The 19,718-nt window shown below is 38.3% G+C and overlaps 1 long non-coding RNA gene across 3 annotated transcripts in view; it reads right to left on the reverse strand.

Annotated features, from left to right (window-relative positions):
* Positions 1-19,718, reverse strand: part of LOC111098737 — a 46,328-nt gene that overhangs the window by 11,208 nt on the left and 15,402 nt on the right. Inside the window, exon 1 of one of the 3 annotated variants that reach the window (XR_005369343.1) lies at positions 5,031-5,098. The exons of the other annotated variants lie outside the window; for them this stretch is intronic. This is a non-coding gene — a long non-coding RNA (uncharacterized LOC111098737). Of the gene's footprint in view, positions 1-5,030; positions 5,099-19,718 lie in introns of those variants that run through there. 3 annotated transcript variants of the gene reach the window in all.

Below are 19,718 nucleotides of genomic sequence, written 5' to 3' on the forward strand. Positions count from 1 at the left end.
TTAAAGTTGAAATACTAAAATCAGGTAGTTCTACATAAAAGAAAAGATGCTTACTTTGAAAAAAAAAATCAGGTTTAAATCCTAGTGCCAGCACTTATTTTGTATTCCAATAATGTTATACAAAAACAAAACAAAACAAAAAAACCAAACTTATATCCTATCTTAAATCAAAATCAATTCCAGATGGCTTACAGATTTAGATGCAAAAGTGCTGGGAGAAAATACAGTTGAATAGTTTTAGTATGTTAATAAATAACATCTATGTATAACACTCCTGTGGGTTAAAATTTTCTTGGTTTTAAATTTACAGGTCCTGTAAATTGTGACATAATTATTTGGAAAAGTATCTTTGCAAACCTAAGTTAAGGATCTGAAATAAAATCATCCTGGATTTAGAATGGGCCTTTAAGCTAATAAGCAATGTCCTTATAAGAGAAAAAAGATTCAGCAGGACACAGGGACACTGAGAAAAAGGCCATGTGAAGATGGAGGCAAATATTCAAGTGAATATTTAATTATTAAATATTTATGAATATTGAAATATCCTTCCATACCTGGAATAAATCCCACCTGATCATGGTAGATGATCATTTTAATGTGTTGTTGAATATTGTTTGCTAATGTTTTGTTAGAGATTTTTCTACCCTTTTTTTTATCAGGGATATGGGTCTATAACTTTGGTGTCAGGTTAATGTTGATCTTGTGGAATGAATTTGGAAGCATTACTTCATCTAGTTTTTTGAAGTAGTTTAGGAAAAATAATTGTTAATTGTTAACTCTTCTTTAAGTGTTTGGTAGAATTCACCAATGAAGTCAACTAGTCTGTATTTTTGTTTGTTGGGAGTTATTTGATTAATGATTAATTTGTTAGTCTTGATCAGTCTACTTTGATTTTCTATTTCTTACTGATTTAGTCTTAGAAGATTGTATGTTTCTAGAAATGAATTCATTTCTTCCACGTTGTCCAACTTGTTGGTTTATAATTTTTCATAATATTCTCTTATAATCCATTGTATTTCTGTGGTGTGGGTTGTAACTACTTTCATTTCCGATTTTATTTATTTGATTCTCTCTTTATCTTGATAAGCTTCTCTAAAGATTTGCCAGTTTTGTTTATCTTTTCAGAGAACCAAATCGTAGTTTCATTTATCTTATCTATTGTTTGTTTAATCTCTATTTCACTGTTTTTTTTTTTTAATTTTGCTGGCATTATGTGTCAAAAATAGATATCTGTTTTTATTTTATTTATTTATTTTTTTAGATATCTGTTTTTAAATGGCATTTGTTTCCTTGTCTTTTTTTTTGAATATTCATACTTTAATTGTTGTTTTTTATAAACTTCCTATGTCAAGAGGTATTTTGATTCTTACATATTTTATTTCTTTACTTATTTGGCACAAATACTTTTTTTAAAGAAAGGAATAAAATACAGAGGAACAAATTTAACCAAGGAAGTAAAAGATCTATATTTTGAAAACTGATGAAAGAAACTGAAGACAACCTAGAAAAATGGAAAGATAAATCATGAACTGGAATAATATTGTTAAAATTTCCATACTACCCAAAGCAATCCACAGATTTAATATAAGATCTATCAAAATGCCAATAATATTTTTCCCAGAACTAGAACAAGCAATCCTAAAATTTGTATGGAACCACAAAAGACTCCAAATAGCCAAAGCAATCATGAGAAAGAACAATACTGGAAATGGATGAAAGATCTAAATGTGAGACAGGAATCCATCAAAATCCCAGAGGAGAACACCGGCAGCAACTTTTGTGACCTCAGCCACAGCAACTTCTTGCTAGACACGTGTCTCCAAAGGCAAGGGAAACAAAGGCAAAAATGAACCTTTGGAACTTCATTAAGATAAAAAGCTTCTGCAAAGCAAAGGAAACATCGACAAAAAACAAAAGACAATCAACAGAATGGGAGAAGATATTTGCAAATGACACATCAGATAAATGGCAAGTGTCCAAAACCTATAAAGAACTTATCAAACTCAACACCCAAAGAACAAATAATCCAATTGAGAAATGGACAAAAGGCATGAACAGACATTTCTCCAAAGCAGACAGACAAATGGCCAACACATGAAAGAATGCTCAACATCACTCAATATCAGGGAAATATAAATCAAAACCACAATGATATACCACCTCACACCAGTGAGAATGGCTAATATTAACAAGTCAGGAAACGACAGAGGTTGGTGAAGATGTGGAGAAAGGGAACCCTCTTGCACTGTTGATGGGAATGCGGTCTGATGCAGCCACTCTGGAAAACAGGATGGAAGTTCCTCAAAAAGTTGAAAAGAGTTATCCTATAACACAGCCATTGCACTACTAGGTATTTACACCAAAGATAAAAATGTAGTGATCTGAAGGGACACCTGCATCCCAGTGTTTATGGCAGCAATGTCCACGATAGCCAAAACGTGCAAAGAGCCCAGATGTCCATTGACAGATGAATGGATAAACAAGTTGTGTATATATAAACAATGAACTCCTACTCAGTCATGAAAGAAAGAAAGAAAGAAAGAAAGAAAGAAAGAAAGAAAGAAAGAAAGAAAGAAAGAAAGAAAAGAAACCTTGCCATTTGCAAAGACATGTGTGGAGCTAGAGGGTATTATGCTGAGTGAAATAAGTCAATCAGAGAAAGATAATTATATGATCTCACTCATATGTGGAATTTAAGAAACAAAACAAAGGATCATAGGGGAAGAGAGGAAAAAAATAAAACAAGACAAAATCAGAGATGGAGACAAATCATAAGAGACTGAATCATAGGAAACAAACTGAGGGGAAGGGCATGGCAGGATGTGATAACTGGGTGATGGACATTAAGGAGGGCAAGTGATGTAATGAGCACTGGGTATAAAACTGGTAAGTCACTGAACTCTATCTCTGAAACTAATAATGCATTATATATTAACTAACTGAATTTAATTAAATTAAAACAATAAATAAAAAGAACAATGCTGGAGGTATCATCATACCAGATTTCAAAGTATGCTACAAAGCATAGTAATCAAAACAGTTACAGGGCACCCAGCTAGCTCAAGTAGAGCATGAGACCCTGGATCTCTGGGTTGTGAGTTCAAGCCCTACATTAAGTGTCAAGAATACTTAAAAATGAAATCTTAAATTTTTTTTTTAAAGAACAGTTATGGTACTGGCACAAAAATAGACACAGAGATCAATGGAACAGAATAGAAAGTCCAGAAATAAACCCACGCTTATATGGTTAATTAATCAATGACAACAGAGGCAAGACTATACAATGGGGAAAAACAATTTATTCAGTAAACTGTGTTAGAAAAAACTGGATGGCTGCATACAGAAGAATGAAATTGGACCACTTGCTTTCACCATATACAAAAATCAACTTGAAACAAATTAAAGACCTAAATATAAGTCCTGAAAGCATAAAACTCCTAGAAGAAAAAATCAGCAATAATCTCTTAGACTTTAGCCTTATCAGTATTATTCTGGATCTATCTCCTTAGGCAAAGGAAATCAAAGCAAAAATAAACAATTGGGAGTACATGAAACTAAATGGTTTTTGCACTGTGAAGGAAAACATAAACAAAATGCAAAAGGAATCTACTAAATAAGTGAAGGTATAAATAAGTCATATATCCAAAAGGTGTTAATATCCAAAATATATAAAGAATTCATAAAACTCAACAGTAAAAAAACTCAAACAGTAAAAAATGGGAAGAAGACATGAACAGACATTTCTCCAAAGACAACATCCAGATGGCCAACAGACACATGAAAAGGTGCTCAACATCATTCATCATTAGGGAAATGCACATCAAAACCACAATGAGACATCACCTCATACCCGTCAGAATGGCTAAAATAAAAACCACAAGAAACAAGTGTTGGTGAGGATATGGAGAAAAGGGAATGCATGTGTACTGTTGGGTGGGAATGTAAATTGGTGCAGGCCCTATGGAAAATAGTATGAAAGTTCCTAAAAAAACTAAAAATAGAAATACCATACAATTCAGCCATCCCAATGCTGAGCATTTATTCAAAGAAAATGAAAATATTAATTCAAAAAGATACATACACCCTCCATGTTTACTGTAGCATTTTTTAAAATAACCAAGATATGGGAGCAACTCAAGTGTCCATCAATAGATGAATGGATAATGAAGATTTGGCATACACACTTACACACACAGGATTGTTACTCAGCCGTAGAGAAGAAGGATTTTGCCATTTGTGACAATATGGTTGGACCCAGGGGGCATTGTGCTAAGTAAAATAAGTCACGCAGAAAAAAGATGAATACCATATAATTTCACTTCTTCATGGAATCTAAAAAACAAAACCAATGAATAAAATAGAAACAGACTCATAAGTACAGAGAACAAACTGGTAATTGCCAGATGGGAAGAGGGTAAAGGGATGTTGGGTAAAACAGGTGAAGGGGTTCAAGAAGTACAGACTTCCAGCTATAAAATAAGCAAGTCACAGGGGTAAAAAGTACTGCACAAAGGATACAGTAATATTGTACTAACTTTGTATGGTGACAGAGGGTAACTACACGTATCAAGGTGAACATATCATGACATATATAATTATCGAATCACTATGTTGTACACCTGAAATCAATATAATCTTGTGTATCTGCTATACTTCAATTTAAAAATAAAAAAGAAATGTCAGAATGCTGCCAACTAGCTATGTCCTCAGTAAAGCTACTTAAAACAGTATGGAATAAAGGATGCAGCCAGGTGATAGTCTCCAGAGTCACCTTGCTTACTGATGGAATGCAAGTGAACCCTTTATGTGCTTGGCTAAGGAGCCAATGGGGCCAAGTTAGCATCTGTGGGATTATGACTGCAAACCTCTATGTCAGAATCCCATCCAGGCTGAATGACAATGCGGGGACATGAGGTCTCATGAGGTTTCATGAGACATGAGGTCTCATGTCCCCGCATTGTCATTCAGCCTCAAAGGCCATCCTGTCAATCCCACACATATGCGCTGTCCCTGGGAAACTGGGTACTGACCATTTCATAGATGACCTGCTTCTGAGCTGGGGTTCCCTCCATAGCAGAGGAGCTTCCTTGCTGTGATCTAATAAATAATAATAAATAATATGAAGACAAATGCAACTGCTTTGATAGTTTTTAAATCTAAACACAAAATAGGTTTTTGTTAAATTCTGACAGTGTAACTCTCCCAGCAACACTTGAGTTAGGAAATGGGAGGAGAAAGGAAAAAGGAAAAGCAACCCAAAGTTCTCTTAGGAGATGGGGTTTCAAAAGGAGATAATGAAATTATTTGAGAGCGACTGGGTGCCTCAGTTGGTTCAGCCATCTGCCTTCATCACAGGTCATGATCCCAGGGTCCTGGGATCAAGCCCCACCTTGGGCTCCCTGGTCAGTAGAAAGTCTGCTTCTCCTTCTCCCTCTGCAACTCCTCATGCTTCTTCTCTCTCTCTCTCTCTCTCTCTCTCTCTCTCTCTCAAGTAAATATTTTAAAAAATTTAAAAAATTATTTAAAAGTCCCATCTTATTGGCATCTAAGAGAAACAAAAAGACAACAAAGTACCCTGGTGGGAACATGCTGATGTCATCTCAAATAATGGCTGAAGAACATGTCTTAAAATGAATTAAGGAAGAGAAAAAATGCCCTCCAAATAATGGAAAAACAGCATCCCTCATAGGATCTAAACATTGATTTTTAAGACACCATTATTTTATGTGCCACTAAGAAAGAGAACATTAAACTATGACATATAGTAACTATATGATACATATTGATTTCAGAAGTGTTAAAATATGAAAAATGTTCATCTTATAATAAATTTTAAAAAATCAAAGAAATTCCAAATGCTTAAGAAGGGAAGATGGAAGGGAGAGGGGGAGAGCAGGGATAAATAAGTACAATAAAAACTTTGGGGTGCCTGGGTGGCTCAGCGGTTTAGTGCCTGCCTTCAACCCAGAGTGTGATCCTAGAGACCCAGGATTGAGTCCCACATCGGGCTCCCTGTATGGAGCCTGCTTCTCCCTCTGTCTGTGTCTCTGCCTCTCTCTCTCTCTCTATCATGAATAAATAAGTAAAATCTTAAAAAAATTTTTTTTGAAGGGGCGCCTGGGTGGCCTAGTCGGTTAAGGGTCTTCTTTCCGCTCAGGCCATGATCCCAGGGTGCTGGGATAGAGGCCAGCATCAGGCTCCTTGCTTAGTTGGGAGCCTGCTTCAGCCTCTACCCCTCCTCTCCACTCATGCACTCTCTTTGGCACTGTCTCTCTCAATAAATAAAATCTTTAAAACATTTTTTGAAAATGATAAAATAATGTAAATATTAAATGAAGTAAATATTTTAAAAATCAAGACTATTAACCATTACATTCAGTGTTAAGTGATTAACTAGTTCATCCAAAAAACAGACTACCAGATTACATTAAAAAGTAAAAACGTATGGACTCTTGGGTGGCTAAGTCCGTTGAGTGTCCAACTTTTGATTTTGGTTCAGGTCATGATATCAGTCATGAGATCAAGCCCCACATCAGGTTCCATGCTCCGCATGGAATCAACTTGTCCCTCTCCCTCCTCTTTTGCTTTTCCCCCAACTGCCTCCCCCCCCCCCCCCCCCCACCACTTGTGTGGGCTGGCACACTCTCTTTCAAATAGATAAAATCTTTAAAAAAAAAAAAGTAAAACCTACCTACATACTAGTTATTAGCAATCCTCTAAACAAATGATAAAGAAAAATGTAAATGAGATGGAAAAGAAGATAACAAGCATATACAAAATACAAAAAAGCAAGGGTACCAATACTAACCTATAAAGCAGAATTTAAGGTAAGAAGCCACTGAACAGGATAAAAAAAGGACGGTATCACTAATAAAGTATTCTTATTAATGGGATTATAATTCTATAATCTTATCTCAGATCATCCTTACTAAAGCCTGCTAGCCTGGAATCACCTATGACCCCTCATGTCATCTGCCTTAATACGTGAACTCTGTAATCCTTTGACACAACCCAAGCCCCTAATCCACTCATACCACCACATCTCACACTCCCTTGCCCTCTGCTATCCTCGCCTCTTCCTTAACTTAAATCCCGTAGCCGATCATCACACACCCTCAACTGCCTCATCCCTCACTGCTTTCATCAAACCACAAGCCTAGTTAAAGCCAACTCTCCCCTTGTACCTTGCCAGCACCCCTGTAGCTGAATGGGGTTGGAGAAACATCACAATCACACTAAATCCATGATCCTGATCATGGCTTTAGTCCATGATCCCTCAAGTGGGACTCCTGATGCTGTCTGACAGACCACTATTTCCCTCATTCTCATTCTCCCACACTCCCATGACGTTTATACCTCCTTACTCCTCCTCTACCCTGAGTGGATGTCATGGCTCCTACTGCACTGAGAGACCCTGAGCACTGAAAAGACAACTTCCCCAGCTTCTTACCACTACATGTACCCACACATTCTGCCTTCCCACCTGCTAATACAGAGGAATTATCCATGGTTCTGCCTCTCGAATCATTTCCTTCCACAGTACATTGGATCCTGGCTTCGCCTATTTTTGTAAAGGCATTGCTCTGCCAATTCCCTTCTTTTACATAATCAGATTTTCCTTTTCCAGATGATTCCTATGGCCATGTAAACAGGCAGTAACTTCTCCCACCACCAAAGACCCACTGCATTTGGCAGCAAACTCACCAACTCCAACACTCACTCCCCATTCGCTCCTAAGCTCACTCTCCTACACTACTGTGCCTCCTCCTACTTCCACCAAAACCACTTGTCAGGGTTACCAACAAGACGTAACCTATGCTAATTCTGATGGTCACTTCCTAGTCCTCATTTTATTTGATACATTGGATTCCTCTCTATTCTTTTACATTAGTTCTTTCTGTGGCTTCTGAGACATTCTGTTTTCTTCCTGCCTCTAGCCACTAAATCCTTAGTCTCCATGCCCACTCTTCCTCTCTCAAGTAAACAAGGAAGTGCCCCAACACGAGGCCCTGGTGCTCCTCTCCACTTTACCCCTTTGAAAATCCAGCCTCCTAAGTGGTCTTCCTGCTTCCAGACTTGCCTCCCATCAGTCTATTCACTCCACTGTAGCCAGAGTGAACCTTTGAAGACATAACCCTCTAATGGTTTCCACATCTCAAAATCCTTGCTCACCCCACGGCACCCTCTTTCTTGTTGTTTGAACACAGGTACGCTCCTATATTAGTGCAGCGTCCACCTAAAATCCTCTTCCTCGTAATATCTACGAGGCTAACTGCCTCCTTCAAGACTTTTGTTTGTTTGTTTTTGTTTGTTTTTTTTTTTTTACATTCTTCTAACACTTGTAAATCATAGTTAAGTATGTAGCATTTCCCTTATGCTGTCGCACATACTCTTGGTCAGGCTTATAACATCATTTTATCAGATGCTGGTTGAAAGGTACATTTGAGAAACTCTATCTCAGAGATAAGTAATGGGATTCCTTTGCCATATGCTTTCACACATACACTTGAAATACATTCTAACTTCCGCAAAGAACGTGCGATTTGTAAGCTGCTCTCTAGAAATGCTTGTTTCTCAGATTGAAGTGTACAGCATTACCATTGTGCCTTCACATATACTTTTGAGATCAGTTATAATGTCCTTACTGTAGATGCTGTTTGAAAGCTGCATTCTGGTAATGCTCTTTGCTCAGACTTAAGTAAATGGCATGTACCATGTGCTTTCACATACATTTGAAATAGCTTCTAAGTTGCACAAAAAAAGTGCTAGTAGTAAGCTGTGTTCCAGTAAGGCTAGTTTCTAAGAGTTATGTGTATTCAGAACCTTTTAGCCTTCACACATACTTTTGAGATAGGTGCTAAATTCCTTATGATAGATGCTAGTTGAAAGCTACGTTCAGGTAATGCTTGTTTCGCAAAGTTCAGTATCCCTCATTTTCTGGTGTCTTCCCACAACCTTTTGTGATGGGTTCTAACTCACTTATGTTTGATGCTACTTGAAGTCTGCAGTCATGTGACACTTGTTTATCAGGGTGAAGTACATGTGATTTCCCTTGTGGCTTCACACTACTTTTGAGGTAGGCTGCAACTGCCGTATAGTAGATGCTAGTGGAAAGCTACGTTATAGTGATGCTTTCTTCTCAGAGTTAAGTAAATGACATGTCACAAAAGCATTCACACATCCATTTAGAATAGCTTCTATCTTCCCCCAATAAACATGCTACTAGTAAGCCAAATTCTTGTAACACATGTTAATCATAGTTAAGTATATAGCATTTTACTTATGCTGTCACACATCATCTTGGTCGAGCTTATAAGCTCATTATATAAAATGATGGTTGGAAGCTGCATTTGAGTAACTCTTTGACTCAGAGATCAGCACTGACATTCCATTGCCATATGCCTTCACACATACCCTTGAAAGAGCTTCTAACTTCCTCAAAGAATGTGTGCTTTGTAAGCTGCTTTCTAGTGATGCTTGTTTCTCAGATTGAAGTGCACAGCATTACCATTGGGCCTTCACACGTACTTTAGAGATGGGTTATACAAGCCTTACTGGAGGTGCTATTTGAAAGCTGCATTCCAGAAATGCTCTTTGCTCAGAGTTAAGTAAATGGCATGTGCCACATGCTTTCACACATAACATTTGAAATAGCTTCTAACTTGCACAAAGAAGATGTCAGTTGTAAGCTTTGTTCTAGTAAGGCTAGCTTCTGAGAGTTATGTGCAGAGAGAGCCACTGGGCCGTCACACATACTTTGGAGATAGGTGCTAGCTTCCTTATGTTAGATGCTAGCTGAAAGCTACGTTGGAGCAATGCTTGTTCTGCAAAGTTCAGTAGCCCTCATTTCCCTGGTGCCCTCCCACAGCCTTGTGTGATGGGGTTTGACTCCCTTCTGTTGGCTGCTACATGAAGTCTGCAATCTCACCACACTTGTTTCTCAGAGTGAAGTACCTGTCATGTTTCTCTTGTGTCTTCATGCATCCTTCTGAGATAGGCTAGAGCTCCCTTATAGGAGATGCTAGTAGAAAGCTGCATTCTAGAAATGCTGTCTTCTCAGAGAAGAGTAAATGACAGTTCCCAAATGCATTCACACATCCATTTGTAATAGCGTCTGTCTTCTGCAATGAACATGCTAGTCGTAGGCCACATTCCTGGAACACTTGTAAATCCGAGTGAGGTATGTAGCATTTCCCTTATGCTGTCACACGTACTCTTGGTCCAGCCTGTAACTTCATTAGAGTAGATGCAGGCTGAAAGCTGCCTCCGAGGAACACTTGATTCTCAGCATTAAGTAGTTGTCATTTTGTTTAGTTCCGCACACCTGTTTTTTTTTTTGCCTTTTTTTTTTGCACACCTACTGTTGATGAAGCTCCTTATTCCTTATAGTAGACAGTAGTTGAGAGCTGCATTCAAGTAATGCTTGTGTCTCAGAGATAATTAAGTAGCATTTCAATTGGGCCTTCACACATAATTTTGAGAAAACTTCTAACTTCCCTAGAGCACATGCTATTTGCAAACTGCATCCTAGTCATTCTTGTTTTCTCCCAGGTAGGTACACCTCATTTCCCTGATGCCTTCACACAACCTTTCGTGGTAGGTTCTAATTGCCTTACGTTGGTTGCGACTTGAAGGCTGCATTGGACCAATGCGTGTTTCTCAGAGTGAAGTCTACCTCATTGCCCTTGTGTCTCCACACATCCTGTTGAGCGAAGCGATAAATCGCTACTACTAGATGCTAATTGCTAGATGCTACATTCTACTGAAGCTTTTTTCAGGGTAGTTGGCATTTGCCATCTGTCCACATGCATCCACATGTCATAGCATCTAACTTCCCCAAAGAAGATGTCAACTGGGAGCTGCTTTTGCCTAATACTTGTTTTTCAGAGTGAAGTGTAGTTCCTTTGGCTTAGTCCCTCACACCTAGTTTGGAGCTAGGTTGTTACACCCATATAATAGTAGATGCTACTTGAAAGCTGCATTTGTGTACCAATGCTGTCTCTCAGAGGAAAGTAAATGGCATTTGCCATATGCCCTCATGCCTACTTTTCAAATAGGTTTTAATATCAACAAGGAAGATCCTGGGGGTAAGCTGCATTCTAGTGAATGTTTGTTTCTAATTGTTACCCATTTAGCCTTACCATTTGGCCTTCACACACACTTTTGAGATGGGTTATACTTGCCTTACTGTAGCTGCTATTTGAATGCTGCATTCCAGAAATGCTCTTTGCTCAGAGTTAAGTAAATGGCATGTGCCACATGCTTTCACACATAACATTTGAAATAGCTTCTAACTTGCACAAAGAAGATGCCAGTTGTAAGCTTTGTTCTAGTAAGGCTAGCTTCTAAGAGTTACGTTCAGAGAGAACAATTGTGCCATGACACATACTTTGGAGATAGGTGCTAACTTCCTTATGTTAGAGTCTAGTTGAGAGCTACATTCGAGCAATGCTTATTTCACAGATTTTAGTAGCCCTCATTGCCCTGGTGCCCTCCCTCAACCTTTTGTGAAAGGGTCTAACTCCCTTATGTTTGCTGCTATATGAAGTCTGCATTCTTGCCGCACTTGTTTCTCAGATTGAAGTAGCTGTCATTTCCCTTGTGTCTTCAAGTGTCATTTTGAGATAGGCTATAGCCCCCTTATTGTATATGCTAGTGAAAAGCTGCATTCTAGTAATTCCTTTATTTTTCTAGGTATCTGTTACAGGAGCAGAATCTTCAGGTCTCATTTTTTTCCAGGGCTATATAAATTTGTAACCAGCATACAAAGGCTCTTTCCCCTTACTATATGTTTTCTGATACATCTCCCATTTATCTACTCTTCCCTCCTATATTGCAAAAAGTGGTCACTTTTCTATTTTTAAAGTTCCATCCTTTCTTTCCTTACATCTCAGGTTGAATTCATATGTGTTCAGGATGGTTTGATAATTATCTAGCTAAAATAAGGGGAGTAGGTGAAATGAGGACCCCCCTCCTCTTTCACCAATTGGGCTTCTCATGTTAACTGCATTTTAAATAAAAGCTTTGAAAAAAAGATGTTCACCATCGTCTGCTTGGCTCAGTTGGTTAAGCATCTGACTCTTTTCTAAGCCCAGCTCTTGATCTCAGTGTTATGAGTTCAAACCCCATAATGGGCTCCATTGCTGGGCTGGAGCCTACTTTATAAAAAAGAAGTCTAAAAACATAATTGATGTTAATTGCAGTCAATTTGGAGGTGTCTACTATTTTTAGATATTTATGTCCCTGACCTAAATAATTTCACTTCTTGGTACCTACAGAAATATTTTTACATGTACAATTAATGTCTAAAAGTGGTCATTCACTCTGCAATATTTTAAATACTGGAGAAATGGAAATGCCCTTAACATTCCTCAAAGGATGGGAATCTAAAAATATATCTATCCATGGAATGAAACACAAATTTTCTAAGAGGATTTTCTAAGACACTGTTTAGTGAATAATTTATTATGTAAAAATCATAAGTGATATATGTATGCTAATGTATAGAAAACAGCCTGGTGACATACATATCTTGTACTGCATTGAATAGTTTCCCAGAAAAATTATGTCTTTTTAGAACTCTAAAATGTGAACTTATATGGAAATATAGTCTTCACAGATATAGTTAGACAAGTAAAAATGAGGTCACAGTGAATTAGGGTGGGCCCTCAATTCAATGCCTGGTATACAAAGGTCATATGAAGACATACAGGGAAATGGCCATGTGAATATGGAGACAGAGTGTGACATTAGCTTCCAGTCAATGAAAGGCAAGGCCTACTGGCAACCACCAGAAACTAGGAGAGAAGCATGGAACAGATTCTTCCTCAGAGGCACTGCAAGGAACCAACTTTGCCAATACCTCACTTTGAACTTCTGGCCTCCTGAACTGTGTGAAAGAAAAAAATCCTATTGTTTTAAGCCACTCATTTTGTCATAATTTGTTATGGTAGTTCTAGGAAGCCAATTATACAGCTGTTTAACAATGGTTGTCTCTAAGGAAGAGATTCTACATATTTCTATATTCTTGAACATCTTACAGTGAAAGTTTATTATTGCATGGCTAACTTTTTGCCAATAAAAATAAATTATCCACATTTTATGTTGGAAGTTTTGACTCTGGAAGTTTTATCAAGTATGAAGTCTTGAGCAAGTCATTAAACATTTGAATGTTCCTTCTTTTGTAAAATAGGGATAGTAACATCTACCCTCCTCACATTCCTGGTTGGTACTGGAGTCCGCCCCCCCCCCCCCCGGACCCTTTTTCTCTCACTGTCCACATCCATCTTTCCTCTAAAGTTCTAGTGACTATTATCACCTTTCCATTCACACTATCATCTCTGTCTCTAATTCATGTCACCAGCCCCCAGCAGATTTATTTTACCAGAACACCACTAAATGTTTTCCTTTTTGAACCTCTTCAATATTTCCTCATTACCCATTACGTTAGATCCAAACTTCTTACTAGGACAAAACCTTCTCCATTTTGGGTGCCACCTACTAACCAGCCTTAGCAATCTCCACTGCTTCCTTGGTAGAGGGAAGCCAGGTTTGTGGATAATCTTTGAATCTTGATCCTTGCCTTTTTCAGCTATGCCATTGTGTATGCTTACCCATTGTAAATGGATTATCTTCCATCCTGTCTCTCTTTCCACCCACAATAGGAGTATTTCACTGTGCTTTGAATTCCTGTAGCACAGACCCTCAGTATTTTATGTATTGTAATCACCCCCCCCCCATTAAATTGCAAACTCCTTATGAGAAAAAGAACTTTATTCACTATGGTGCCTAGCACACCATCTTATGGAGAGTAGGTGATCAATGCATATTTGTCAAATAAATGAATAACAATTACAAAACACTTGACTTTCACAGAGCTGATATGGGTTCTAAAATTGTGTTAAATTATAAACAAATGAAATATTCTTCTAGTACATACCAGTAGAGTCACACTAGCTGTAAAATACTGAAATACTTCCCTACCACTTCCCCTTGTCACCTTAAGGCCTGCCAGTACCATTGTTGGCCTGGTTCCTCTTCCTCTGGGAGCATGTGGCCTCCTGCACTTCCCTAACTAAGGAATTAATGTCTTCCACAGCAGGTAGCATTCAGGTCCCTGCTCCAGCCATATGGCCAGGGTCCACAAGTGGAAGTCTCTACTCTGGTTGATCAAGACCCATGCAAAGTTACTGTTAAATATTTTGATAATCACCCCTGATTATAAAGTTTACACAATTTGACAATGAGATTTATTCTCACTGCAAAATCTCTTGAAAGAGTCAGCAAATCCAGGGATACAAAGGAAAATGAAACTTTGTAAGTCTCTAAAGGTTTACATCCACTAGGACTCAATCTTCATGTAAACCAGAAGGTAAGCACTTTCCCGCTTAGAAAGAAAAAAAATGCAACACCATAACAGAAATGAGACATTTATAGTTAATAGATACATTATTGATTCATGATAACACAAGCATTAGAAAAGTTTCTGTTTGTTGGATCAAGTCTTCATCTATCCAATACCTCAGAGGGAGACAAAGGATAACCTGAAAAAATAGCAACTAAGCTTCTACTAGTTGACATCTGTATCGGGGGTTGACAAACTACCAGCCCACAAGCCAAATATCACCATGTTTTTGCAAATGAATTTAGCTAGAACACAGCCACACTCATTCGTTCAGGTATTGACTATGGCTGCTTTTGTGCTACAGGTCAGAGTTGAATAGTTTCAACAAAGACTGTATGGCCCACAAAGCCCTAATTATGTACTCTCTCACCATTTACAGAAAAAGTTTGTCAAGCCCTGATCTAAATAAAGGGAGAACTGATCACAGACAACCAGAAAGTAACAAAGAATGGGCATCTAAGGAAGATGTTCAGAAGAAAGAAGAGATAAACAAGAGGGAGGGAAAAGAAGGTGGAAGAGTAGGGGTCCTCCCCTCATCTGGCCCCACCAACTTACCTAGATAACTTTCAAAAAATCCTGAACACCTATGAATTTGGCCTGAGATTTAAAGAGAGAGCAGCTGGAATGTTACAGAGAGAAAAGTTTTTGCTTCTAACAAGGTAGGAAGGTGGGGAAAAAAAAAAAAGAATAAAATGGGGGAGGGGAACCATGACTAGCAGGGCTAAACTGGAGCAGAAAGACTGGGGCGGGAAAGCCCAGCCCTGGAGAAGCGAGAACTTTAAACATCTGCACCTGAGTTTTACCTGACAGGAAAGTGCTTAGCAGGGAAATTGGGCAGACCTGCAGGAGGGGCAGTGAAGCCTCAAGATTCCCGGAGTCACTAAAGGAGGAAGGGCGCCTGGAGGAAAGCTCACTGTAAACCACAGGCTGATCGGTAAAGGGTTGGAGCACCGCAGCCCTCTGGGGCATTTGGGAGAAGCTAGTTGGTTAGGTGGGCTGGCTCTGGAGTTGCCTTTACCCTAAGGCCGGCAACAGATGGAGATGGCTGTGCCCTGTTCCCTTTGGAAGAGGCAGTTCCCAGGAGCAGTCAAGCAGCACAGAGCCTCGGATCCCAGGGCGCCCAAATAGACCAAGCCTGCAATCTTCTGTTCCCCCTGGGACAGGCGGAAGTGGGGAGGGCACATGAAAGCGAAAACTCTCCTGCCGCTGGGTGCCCCACAAGCTGTGCAGATCAGTGCACCCATGCCTGGCCCCAGGAGCATCTAGGCCAGTGAAACCGGGAGACTGTGGTTAGTTACTCTCAGGCAGCTCGACTCCAGAGCTGGAAATCTGGCCACTGCCATTTTTTTCCCTCTTTGTTTCACCTTGTACCCAGGAGGGGCAGGGCCTCTAGGGAACAAAGGCCTCACAGGATAAACAAACAAAGCCCAGCTCCTGGCAGGGGGTGGGGCATCTCTGCCCAGGTACAGACACCTGAGAATCACCACAGCAGACCCTCCCCACAGAAGAACTGCTAGAAGAACAAGGGAAAAACAAGTTTACTGAAGAAGCAGCACTGGAAAGCTCCAGGACTGAGGGAAAATAGTCTATAGAACTAGAGGGCCCTCCTTTTTTTTTTCTTTTTCCATTCCAACTTATTTTTATAATAGACTAAAAATTTCCAATATTTTTTCTCTTTTCTCACCTTAAATACAATATTTTACCAACTCTTCATTTATAAGTTTTTTTTTCTTTTTGACTTTCATATTTCGACAATTGCATGTCCTAGATATATTTTTCACTTCTGGATTCCCTTCAACATATTCAATTTAATTTTGATAGATAGACTAGATATGGGTATTTTTTGTTTGTTTTTTTATGCCTTGTTTTGTTTTATATTGGTGGAAGTTAGTACCCTCTAAAACACAAAATACACCCACAACCAAGTAGAACACCATGTTGATACATTCTGTGAGATTATATTCTCTCTTCATTCCCTTTCTGCCCCCCTCTCTTTTATCTTGTTTATGTTTTTTTGTGGTCAATGTTGGGGCTTTATATAAGTATTGCTGGTTTATATAAATTTGGGATTGAGCATCTTCTAACATACAGAACAAAATACACTCAGAACCAAGAGGATCATGCTCTAGGCCCCCTCATGTATACTACATTCTCTCTCCACTACCACTTCCTCAACACCACCATCCCCGCACCCGTTTTCTCTCTCTCTCTCTTTTTTAACCTTTTTTTTTTTCATTTTTTTATTCTTTGTTTTTGGTTTTTGACGTTTTCCTTTACTACTTTGTTTAAAAATTTTTTTTTTCACTTTAGTGGTCCTTTTGTTTTCTTTCATTCTGTTTTCTTTTTCTTTTATTTTCCTGTCTCCAAACTCTTCAGAATCATTGTATTTTACTTAAGTTGTGGTTAATATTTTTGACTCAGCCTGCCATAAAACCACTCTGCACTGGAAAAAATGACTAGAAGGAAGTATTCACCACAAAAGAAAGGACCAGAAATAATACTCTCTGCCACAGAGTTACAGAATATGGATTTAAATATAATGTCAGAAGTTCAATTCAGAAGTACAATTATAAAGTTACTGTTGGCTCTGGAAAAAAGTATAAAGGACTCTAGAGATTTTGTTACCCATAATTGAGATCTAATCAGGTCGAAATTAAAAATAGATTAAATGAGATGCTATTCAAACTGGATGTTCTAACTGCTAGGGTTAATGAGGTGGAAGAAAGAGTGAGTGACATAGAAGACAAGTGGATGGCACAAAACAAGATAAAAACAATTATGAGCCCATGAGGAAAGGCTTAGGGAAATAGATGATAGCTTGAGAAGGAAGAATATACATCTAATTGGGATTCCAGAAGAGGCTGAGAGAGAGGACCACAAAGTATATTTGAACAAATCATAGCTGAGAACTTCCCAAATCTGCAGAAGGAAATAGGCATTCAGACTCAAGAGATAGAAAGGACCCCCACACACCAAAAAATCAATAAAAAAATGTTCAACAACTTGTCATTCAATAGTGAAACTTGCAAATTTCAAAGATAAAGAAAAAAATTTAAAAGCAGTGTGAGACAAGAGATCCCTAACTTACATGGGGAGAAATATCAGGTTAACAGCAGACCTCTCCACAGACCTGGCAGGCCAGAAAGGGATGGCAGGATATATTCAGGGTCCTAAATGAGAAGAACATGCAGTCAAGAATACTTTTTCCAGCAAAGCTGTCATTCAGAATAGAAGGAGAGATAAAGAGCTTCCAAGATAGGCAGAAACTGAAAGAATATGTGACCACCAAACCAGCTCTGCAAGAAATATTAAGGGGGACCCTGTAAAAGAAAGAGGAGGCCCAAGGAAACAATTCACAAAAACAGGGACTGAATAATATGATGATACTACATTCATATCTTTCAATAGTTACTCTGAACATGAATGGGCTAAATGATCCCATCAAAAGATGCAGGGTTTCAGACTGGATAAAACAGCAAGACCCATATATTTGCTGTCTACAAGAGACTAATTTTAGACCTAAGGACACCTCCAGACTGAAAATGAAGGGGTAATGCAACTGAATACACATTCTTCTCAAGTGCACATGAGATTTTCTCCAGAAAAGACCATATATTGGCTCACAAATCAGGTCTCAATTGATACGAAAAGATTGAGATTATCCCCTGTATATTTTCAGGCAGTGTTTTGAAACTAGAATTCAATCACAAGATGAAATTTGAAAGAAACTCAAACACATAAAGATTAAAGAGCATCCTACTAAAAGATGAACCAGGAAATCAGAAAAGAATTAAAAAGATTCATGGAAACTAATGAAAATGAAGATACAACCATTCAAAATCTTTGGGATACAGCAAAAGCAGTCCTAAGAGGGAAATACATCGCAATACAAGCATCCCTCAAAAAATTGGAAAAAAACTCAAATATACAAGCTAATATAAAGGAAATGGAGAAAGGAAATGGAGAAAGAAGAGCAAATAAAGCCTACACCAAATGGAAGAAGAGAGACAATAAAGATTAGAGCAGAACTCAATGAAATAGAGACCAGAAGAACTGTAGAAAAGATCAGCAAAACCAGGAACTGGTTCTTTGAAATAATTAATAAGATAGATAACTCCCTAGCCAACCTCATTAAAAAGAAAAGAGAAAAGACTCAAATCAATAAATTAATGAATGAAAGAGGAGAGATCATAACCAATACGAAGGAAATACAAATGATTTTAAAAACATATAATGAGCAGCTATATGCCAACAAACTAGGCAATCTAGAAGAAATGGATGCATTTCTGGAAACCCACAAATTACCAAAACTGGAACAGGAAGAAATAGAAAACCTGAACAGGCCAATAACTAGTAAGGAAATTGAAGCAGTCATCAAAAACTTCCCAAGACACAAAAGTCCAGGGCCAGGTGGCTTCCCAGGGGAATTCTATTGAACGTTTAAAGAAGAAATAATACCTATTCTACTAAAGCTGTTCCAAAGGATATAAAGGGAGGGAATACATCCACACTCTTTTTTTTTTATGAGGCCAGAATTAACTTGATTCCAAAACCAGACAAAGATCCCACCAAAACGGAGAATTATAGACCAATATCCTTGATGAAGATGATGCAAAAATTCTCAACAAGATCCTAGCCAATAGGATCCAACGGTACATTAGGAGGATTATTCACCACGACCAAGTGGGATTTATCCCCAGGATGCAAGGGTGGTTCAACATTCGTAAAACAATCAACATGATAGGTCACACCAATAAGAGAAATAATGACAATATGACCCTGTCAATAAATACAGTGAAAGTATTTGACAAAATACAGCATCTATTCCTGATCCAAAGTGTAGGGATAGAGAGAACATTTCTCAATATCTTAAAAGCCATTTATGAAAAGCCTACAGCGAATATCATTCTCAATTGGGAAACACTGAGACCCTTTCCCCTAAGATAAGGAACACAATAGGGATGTTCACTCACTCCACTGTTATTCAGCATATTACTAGAAGTCCTAGCCCCAGCAATCAGACAACATAAAGAAATAAATGGCAGTTGAATTTGGAAAGAAGAAGTCAAACTCTCCCTCTTCGCAGTTGACATGATACTGTACATAGAAAACCCAAAAGACTCCACCCCAAGATTGCTAGAACTCACACAGCAATTCAGCCATGTGGCAGGATACAAAATCAATGCACAGAATTGAGTGGCATTTCTATACACTAACAATGAGACAGAAGAAAGAGAAATTAAGGAATCAATTTCATTTACAGCTGCACCCAAAAGACTAAGATACTTAGGAATAAACCTAATGAAAGAGGTTA

This window comes from Canis lupus, chromosome 14 (genome assembly GCF_011100685.1).
Source record: "Canis lupus familiaris isolate Mischka breed German Shepherd chromosome 14, alternate assembly UU_Cfam_GSD_1.0, whole genome shotgun sequence".
Classification (NCBI taxonomy): Eukaryota; Metazoa; Chordata; class Mammalia; order Carnivora; family Canidae; genus Canis; species Canis lupus.